General features: G+C 34.8%; 1 pseudogene; it reads left to right on the forward strand.

The window, feature by feature from the left end:
* The first annotated feature begins 4,562 nt into the window (after positions 1-4,562).
* Positions 4,563-5,428, forward strand: LOC118003483 (annotated as a pseudogene).
* Positions 5,429-7,899: the final 2,471 nt, after the last annotated feature.

A 7,899-nucleotide genomic window follows, 5' to 3' on the forward strand; every position in this document is an offset into this window, starting at 1 on the left:
CCCAATGATTAAAATAGAATCCATAAGTCCATACTGATGAAAGATGATAAATAGATAGATGATAGATTGATAAATAGATGATAGGTGGAGAGATGAAGAGAAATGATGATAGAAGATAGACGACAGATACGTACATACATACATACATACATACATATAGACAGGCAGATAGGAAGAACGTTATCTCCATTACAGTAAGATGACACCACAAATACAGACAGAATGACAGAACTGGAAAATTGTTGTTTTGCAACCCTCATAGTTAAGAGTGGTTCAAATAAGAATCGCCAATGGATGCTAAATGTAAAGGTAAAATTATGATAAACGGCAAGATATTTACATGGTTCTTAAATGCCTCCCTGCAGAATTGCTTATTGGGTGCAAGAAGAGAATAGTAATCATGCAGTGGAGAACCAGGTGATCAAAATTAATATCAACAATATGGACCCATGAATATGATATCATGAAAAGGATCTCTCTTTTGTTGTATTCCAGCCAGGTGGGCACAACCTAAGTCTAATCATAAAGAAAAATCAGACAACTCTAAATTGAGGAACATTCTATAGAATAAATGGCCTTAAAATAGGTCAATGTTATGAAAGATTTTTAAAAAGTCTGGGGGTGCCTGGCTGGCTGAGTCAGTAGAGCATGTGACTCTTGATCTTAGGGTTTTGAGTTTGAACCCCACATTGGGTGTAGAGATTACGTAAAAATAAAATATTTAAAAATATATTAAAAAATATATTTTCAATGTCTGAGGAAGTTTCCAACTTAAAGTAAACAAATGAAAAAGACATAGAAATTAAATATAATACATGATCCTAGAGTGTATAATCTACCAGTGTTAGGAAATATTATAAAAGGGGTGCCTGGCTGGCTCATTTGGAAGACCATGTGACTCTTGTTCTGGGGGTTATGAGTTCAAGCCCTATGTTGCATGTAGAGATTACTAAAAAAATAAACTTTAAATAAAATACTGTAAAAGACATTATTGGGAGCATTTTTTAAAAGGCATAAAAACAGTCTATCAGAGTTAAGTTTCTTAAATTTGATAACTATACTTGGATTACATAAGAGAAATTTTTTTCTAAGAAACAAACACTAATTACACAAGTTTTAAAGGAGGAAAAGTCTTCATATATATAACCAACTCTCAAATGAGTTAGAAAAATAAATCATACATATATATGAGAGAGAGAAAGTATGCATGAGGTGATACAGAAAATGTGGTAAAATATTAAGATTTTTTTAAAATTGGTAAATATAAAAATATCTAGACATTTTCTGTACTATTCTTATAACATTTCTGTAAATTTAAAGTTTTTTCAAAAATTGGTTTAAGTATGTCATTTACAAGTATGTGGTGAATAGCATAGCAGTTAATGTAGCAAATACTATGATAACAATATAATAAAACTAAAAAAATATAGCATGGGAGATAAAAATTGAGAGACAGGGTACTTACATAAAATTCCTTATCAAGTATTTAATAAATTATTGTATAAAGATATAGTGTGATCAAAGTCTGGTGAAGGTAAAATAATAAAAATCAAAACAAAATATTCAAAATTGGTTGAACGGGATGCTATGGAGAGAGGTAGGAAAGAGACTTACTTTAAATAAATAAAACATTACCAATACACACACACACACACACACACACAAACACATACACACCTACTTAATTAGAAAGACTTAAGCATGTAGCACATTCAGAGTCTGCAAGTAAGCATTATCAGCGATAGCCAAATTGTGGAAAGAGCATAAATGTCCATCGACTGATGAATGGATAAAGAAAAGGTGGTAAACATATACAATGGAGTATTACTCAGCCATCAAAAAGAATGAAATCTTGCCAGTTGCAACAATGTGGATGGAGCTAGAGTGTATTATGCTAAGTGAAATAAGTCAGAGAAAGATAAATACCATAATATTTCACTCATATGTGGAATTTAAGAAACAAAACAGATGAACATAGGGGAGGGGAAAAAAAGAGAGGGAAGCAAACCATAAGAGACTCTTAACTATAGAGAACAAACTAAGTGTTGCTGGGGGGGAGGGGAATGGGGTGTGGGCTAAATGGGTGATGGGCATTAGGGAGGGCACTTGGTGTGATGAGCACTGGGTGTTAATGTAAGTGATGAATCACTAAATTCTACTTCTAAAACCAATATTACACTATATGTTAACTAACTAGAATTTAAATAAAATTTTGAAGGAAAAAAGAAAACCCAAAAAACAAAAACAAAGTCTGCAAGTAGTCACTATCAGGGCTATAGATGCAGATAATGGTAAACAATCCATGACAAGAAAGTTATAAACAATGAGAAGTTATAAAGCAACCGAGGGAGAAGAACAGAAGAGACAGGATAGATATATAGCACCAGAAATTTTTTAAAAGAAACCTGATGGACTCTGTCAGCTTAAGCTGCTTTCACATTCCCTCTACCCTTGGTGAGAGTTGATCTGACTGAGCCAGACTTGCAGACCTCAGGTTCACTGGAAATAATGAATGAAAGATAGTCTGGCTTGGTAGAATGCAGGAATGGGATCCAATAGAGTGTTTAGTAAAGATTTGTCTATATAACCTTTTATTTTAGAATAGTTTTAGATTTACTGAAAAGTTTCAGAAGTAGTACAGAGAACTACCATATACTACATATTGTTTCTCCTATTATTATGGTATTAGTATGGTACATATGTCGCAATTCATGAACAAATACTGATCCATTATTATTAACTAAAGTCCATGTTTTATTCATATTTCCTTATTGTTTGCTAAAGGCTCTTTTCTATTCCACAGTTCCACCCAAGACATCACAATAGCTGTCGGGTCTCCTGAGGTTAGTTCCTCTTGGTTGTGACAGTTACTCACCTTTCCTTGTGTTTGATGATCCTGCCAGATGGGAGGAATGCTGGTAAGTTATTTTATTCAATGTCCCTCTAGTGTGGGGTTATGTGTTTTAGAGAGGAAGATCCCAAGGCTGCAGTGACATTCTTATCATATATCACGAATACATACTATTGATATGACTTGTCACTGTTTATGTTAACCTTGATCACTTGGCTCAGGCAATATTGGTCAGGTTTCTCCACTGTGGAATTACTCTTTTTCCCCACCTTTTCATTCTGTACCTTTTGGAAGGAAGTCACTGTGTGTAGACTACACTTAAGATATAAGGAGTTATACTCCATCTCCTTGAGGGGAGAGTCTCTACATAAATCATTTGGAATTCTACTACACAGATTTGTCTATTCACCCCCATTTGTTTATTTACTCGACAATTTATATCAGGATTGATTCATGGATATTTATCTTATACTTTGGATTATAATTCACTACTATGTATTTTGATGCTCAAGTCATTTCAGCTTTGGCCATCAGGAGCTATTTCAGTTGGCTTCTGTATCCTTTGACATACTGCCATCACTGTGTGTGTGTGTGGTGAGTACTTCCTTACTTTATGACACTATAAGCTTCTCCAGGCTCATCTTGTATATTCCCTTCCCAGTCCTAGAATCAGCTTTTTCTCCAAGGAGCCCTGGTTCCTTTAATCAGAGAGTGGCTCTAGAAACCAAGATCTACATGTTAAGTGTGCTAAGTGTGCTTGTTGCTAATAGGTGTTCTTGCTTCTAGGCCCTCTCATCTAACAGATTAAGGAAATATATGGGTTTATATTAATTTTGTATATACACATATCTATAAATATTCTATATGTATCCTTCTGTCTCTATATTAAGCTAAAATGAATGTATGCTGATGTCTCCTATTCTATTTTATTACCAAATAGATCATACTAGCCTTTTCTCATTTGCCTGTATTCTCCAGCTCCAACAGTGAGAAACTTGGCTTCTACCATCTGCCATCCATCTACCTAACTGTTCAATTTTAGTATATATGCATAGTGGCTTCAGATTTGTTAGCCCATACCTTTATGGAAAACAAATATTAACTGAAGTTATAATTGTTTATGTGCAATTCCTTTGCTTTTGGTCTTACAGACTCCACTGATTTCCAAACTTACAAAGGCCAGAACATTTACCACCCATCCCTGCAATGAGGTTGTTTTGTTAATGTCATACAGTTAGATTGTTTTGTGACAGTATGCATTCCATTCTGAGATCTCCCAACCTTCTAAAAGATTTTTTTTATTTGCATACATTAAAATTCATTCTAGTGCTATAAAAAGTCCTATGGGTTTTGACAAAGGCAGAATATTGTGTATCTATCACTCCTGAATCATACATAAAACTTCTCTCCACAAACCCCTGCTTCTTGACCTGAACCAACCTGCCTGCAAATATCAATGGCCATGCCCTTAAAAAAATAATTATCCTTAAAAAAATTCCTAAGGGGCACAATCCCCCCTACTTTTAATTTTACACACTCCGCAGCCCAAATCTCCTTGGCTTCTTTTTTTCCCTTCTCTCTCAACCCCCACTCCCAGCTGCCTGCATTTCCTTAAGGAAGGGTTTTTCCCCACTCTCTTCCTCCCACACTGTAGGACTGTATGAATAGGCCAGATGAGTAGTCGAATTTTCCAAGAAGTAACTTGACTAGCATGTCTGATGATAGGCAAAGATTCAATGTTGATAGCCCCAGCACCAGCAGTGGTAGTTCAGAGGCAGATCAAAGAGACCTCGCTGCTCCAGAGCCTGAAAAAAAGAATAAAGAAAATCTTCTGTCACCCAGGAAAAAACAAAAAACAAAACAAAACAAAAACAAAAAGCACCAAACTCTCTAGAAAAATCACTACTGAATTATCTGCTAATGTGAAAAGACTTCAGAAGGAGCTAACTGAAGTCATCCATGTTCCTCCTCCCTACCACCATGCTGGGCCCAAAGGAGATAACATTTGTCAATGGAGATTAACTGTGTTTGGTCCACGAGATTGCGTGCATGAAGGTGGTGTGGTTTTTCTGGATATCACATTTTCATCCAATTATCTATTTAAGCCACCAAAAGTTACTTTTCACACCAGAATCTATCACTGCAATATTAGTAGTCAAGGACTTGCCTGTCTGAATATCCTTAAAGACAAATAAATAAATAAATAAATAAATAGAGGAGGGGCGCTTGGGTGGCTCAGTCATTAAGCGTCTGCCTTCAGCTCAGGTCATGATCCCGGGATCCTGGGACTGAGCCCCACATTGGGCTCCCTGCTCCGCGGGAAGCCTGCTTCTCCCTCTCCAGTTCCCCCTGCTTGTGTTCCCTCTCTCTCTCTGTGTCTCTATGTGTCAAATAAATAAATAAAATCTTAAAAAAAAATAAAATGAATATCCTTAAATACAACTGGAGTCCCACTTCGACAATTTCAAAGATTTTGCTGCTGAATTGTTCCTTTTGGCAGACTGCAACTCTGCAGATACTCCAGTTGGAAGCATTGCTTCTTAGTATTTGACCAACAGAGCAGAACATGGCACATAATTCACGTAATTTCTATGCAATGTGAAGGAATAGGGACACCTTCTTACTGTACTGCAAACCTTTTTTAATTTTTAAAGATTTTATTTTTAAGTAATCTCTGCACTCAACATAGGCTCAAAACTACAACCCTGAGACCAAGTGTTGCATGCTCTACTGACTGAGCCAGCCAGGTGTCCCTGTGCTGCCAATCTTTATAGCCTTTGCAATGTGGACTGTTGTTGTTGGGGAGGAAAAATTTTTCCTTCTACCGTTCTGGATTTTATTGGCTGGTCTAATAATCAAATTAACATAAAACAGATGAATGGGAGAAAAACAAATTTAATTACATGCATATGGAGATCCCATAAAAATATGAGATGTGGGGATAAGTCAGGCAGTTGAGGCTTATATGCCATCTCCACCAGAGGAATGAGATAGAGGCCAGGGACTTCCAAGGGGAGGAGGGTGATTCACAGGATAAAAAGAGCAGATGTTTGGCAATTAGATGTTTGTCCTGCCATACAGATGAGTCATTCAGATAAAAAATTATCTCTTGGTTATAGCTCTTTAACCGGGCTAGGCCCCCTATGTAAATTTTTTTAGGTAGTTTAAGGGAGAGGTAAAAGTTTTTCTTGAGTCTGCTGGGTCTTGATTGCCTTCAGCTCAAAATAATCCACATGCCAAAGTAGCACATTTTGGGGAGAATTGTTCTGAACCCCTTAGTGTACATACTTCTTTTCTCTCCTTTTATCCCTTGGAGACTGAAAGACTCCCCAAAAGGGTAAATGCTATCAAGAGTAAAATTTTGTAGCTGTAGATTAGTATGTTTAAAATATCTACTTGCAAGTCTTCATTCTTTGGGATATTAAAGTATATATTGTGGTGTACTAAGGATACTAGTCCTGAAGTTTACCAAATATTAGAGTGCATTTTATATCTTATATTATACATATGTAGTGTGTGTGTGTGTGTGTGTGTATTATAGTGCATTTTGACTTAATTTATTATCTGCTTGAAGTTATAAAAGTAGACATAGAGGATCAGGAATGAAGTTATTTATACTAAACATATATCTCTTTCTGGCTATGTGGTTCATGCTGTTGGAAAAAATGTTTTACCTTTTACTTATGTCAACTTGTAATAAGAGAATTTTTTTTACCCTTTGTAGCTCAGAGACCACTTGATGTATCTTCTCAAACAGAATAAATATGCTCCTGAAGGAAAAAAAAAAAATCCTAAGGGATTTAACAATAGCTTTATAAAATACAGGCTCTGAATGGCTATATTGTAATTGCTTCCTTGAATATTTATAACCTCATGACAGCTTATCTATATTACCATGAACACCCATGCCCAGCGCATATCTAGCACACAGGGATCATTTCTGAATAAAGATAGCAATCCCAGTTTATCCTAATTAAAATAACCATACATAGTTTTCATTCTAAAATTTTTCTGATTTTCAAGTTTTTTAATTGGAAAATGTGGAAAGGTAACTAAAGCCTTGAGATTCAGTATCTTGTATAGGTATATTTATGATAGCACATTCATTACTAACTAGCTCTATAGAGTCCTACTAACTCAGAAGGGATTCTGCATACATGTAATGAATATTTCATCATGTCTTTGCTTATACATTGAAAGTGTGAACAATTTTTTTAATGGCCTAGATTTCCTCTTTTAAAATGCTACGAGAAATTCTGAATAAGGAAATTATACATTTTTATATCCAAAAAAATTTTATTTTCTACAATTTGGAATATGTTGTATCTATAGGCAAACAAGGTCAAGCTTATAATTTTCATAAATGTAATTTTGCAAATTTCATAAAAGCTAAAACTCCTTTTACTTAATGTAATGAACAGGTGATGGCGACATGCATAATGCAATTTTCACAAATGAAGGTAAATGTAAGTTCATATTTCTGTATTCAAGAAAAATATGAACTAACTCAATAAAGATGAGCAGTATTAACCTTAAGGAGTTAATCATCAGAGTGAATGAGGGAAAATAGTATAATTAGCAATATCTGAAGGTAGTCATTAAGGTGAACCAAGGCACCTAATATAGTTTGCAATATAATGTAAACAAAGCCAAAGTTCCCATAGCAACACAAACTTTTCTTCAATGTACACATACTGTATTTTGGATTACCAGTTAGAGTTCTAAATTTATAGTTTCTTATGTGCGTAATAAGGGTATGTCAGCATGATTCTGAGAACAATGAGATTTATATATTCAGATTCGAATATGTTTAAATTTGCAAGTCTCACATTTAATTTTCTATATAGTTGACATCTCCTAAAATTATTCTGGCATTCAAGTCAATGCCATGAAATTAATTTCTCTCACTCATGGCAATGTTTTTAAGTATCTTTATTGTTTAAGCTTGTATGTTTTGGGATACATGTATTATGTCGTGCATGAAATTCAATTTTTAAAATTTTGATGATTAAATCTAGTGGCAATAAAATAGAAGGTTATGTAAACAT

This window comes from Mirounga leonina, unplaced genomic scaffold (assembly GCF_011800145.1).
Source record: "Mirounga leonina isolate KUSES-001 unplaced genomic scaffold, KU_Mleo_1.0 Mir_91, whole genome shotgun sequence".
Taxonomy (NCBI): domain Eukaryota; kingdom Metazoa; phylum Chordata; class Mammalia; order Carnivora; family Phocidae; genus Mirounga; species Mirounga leonina.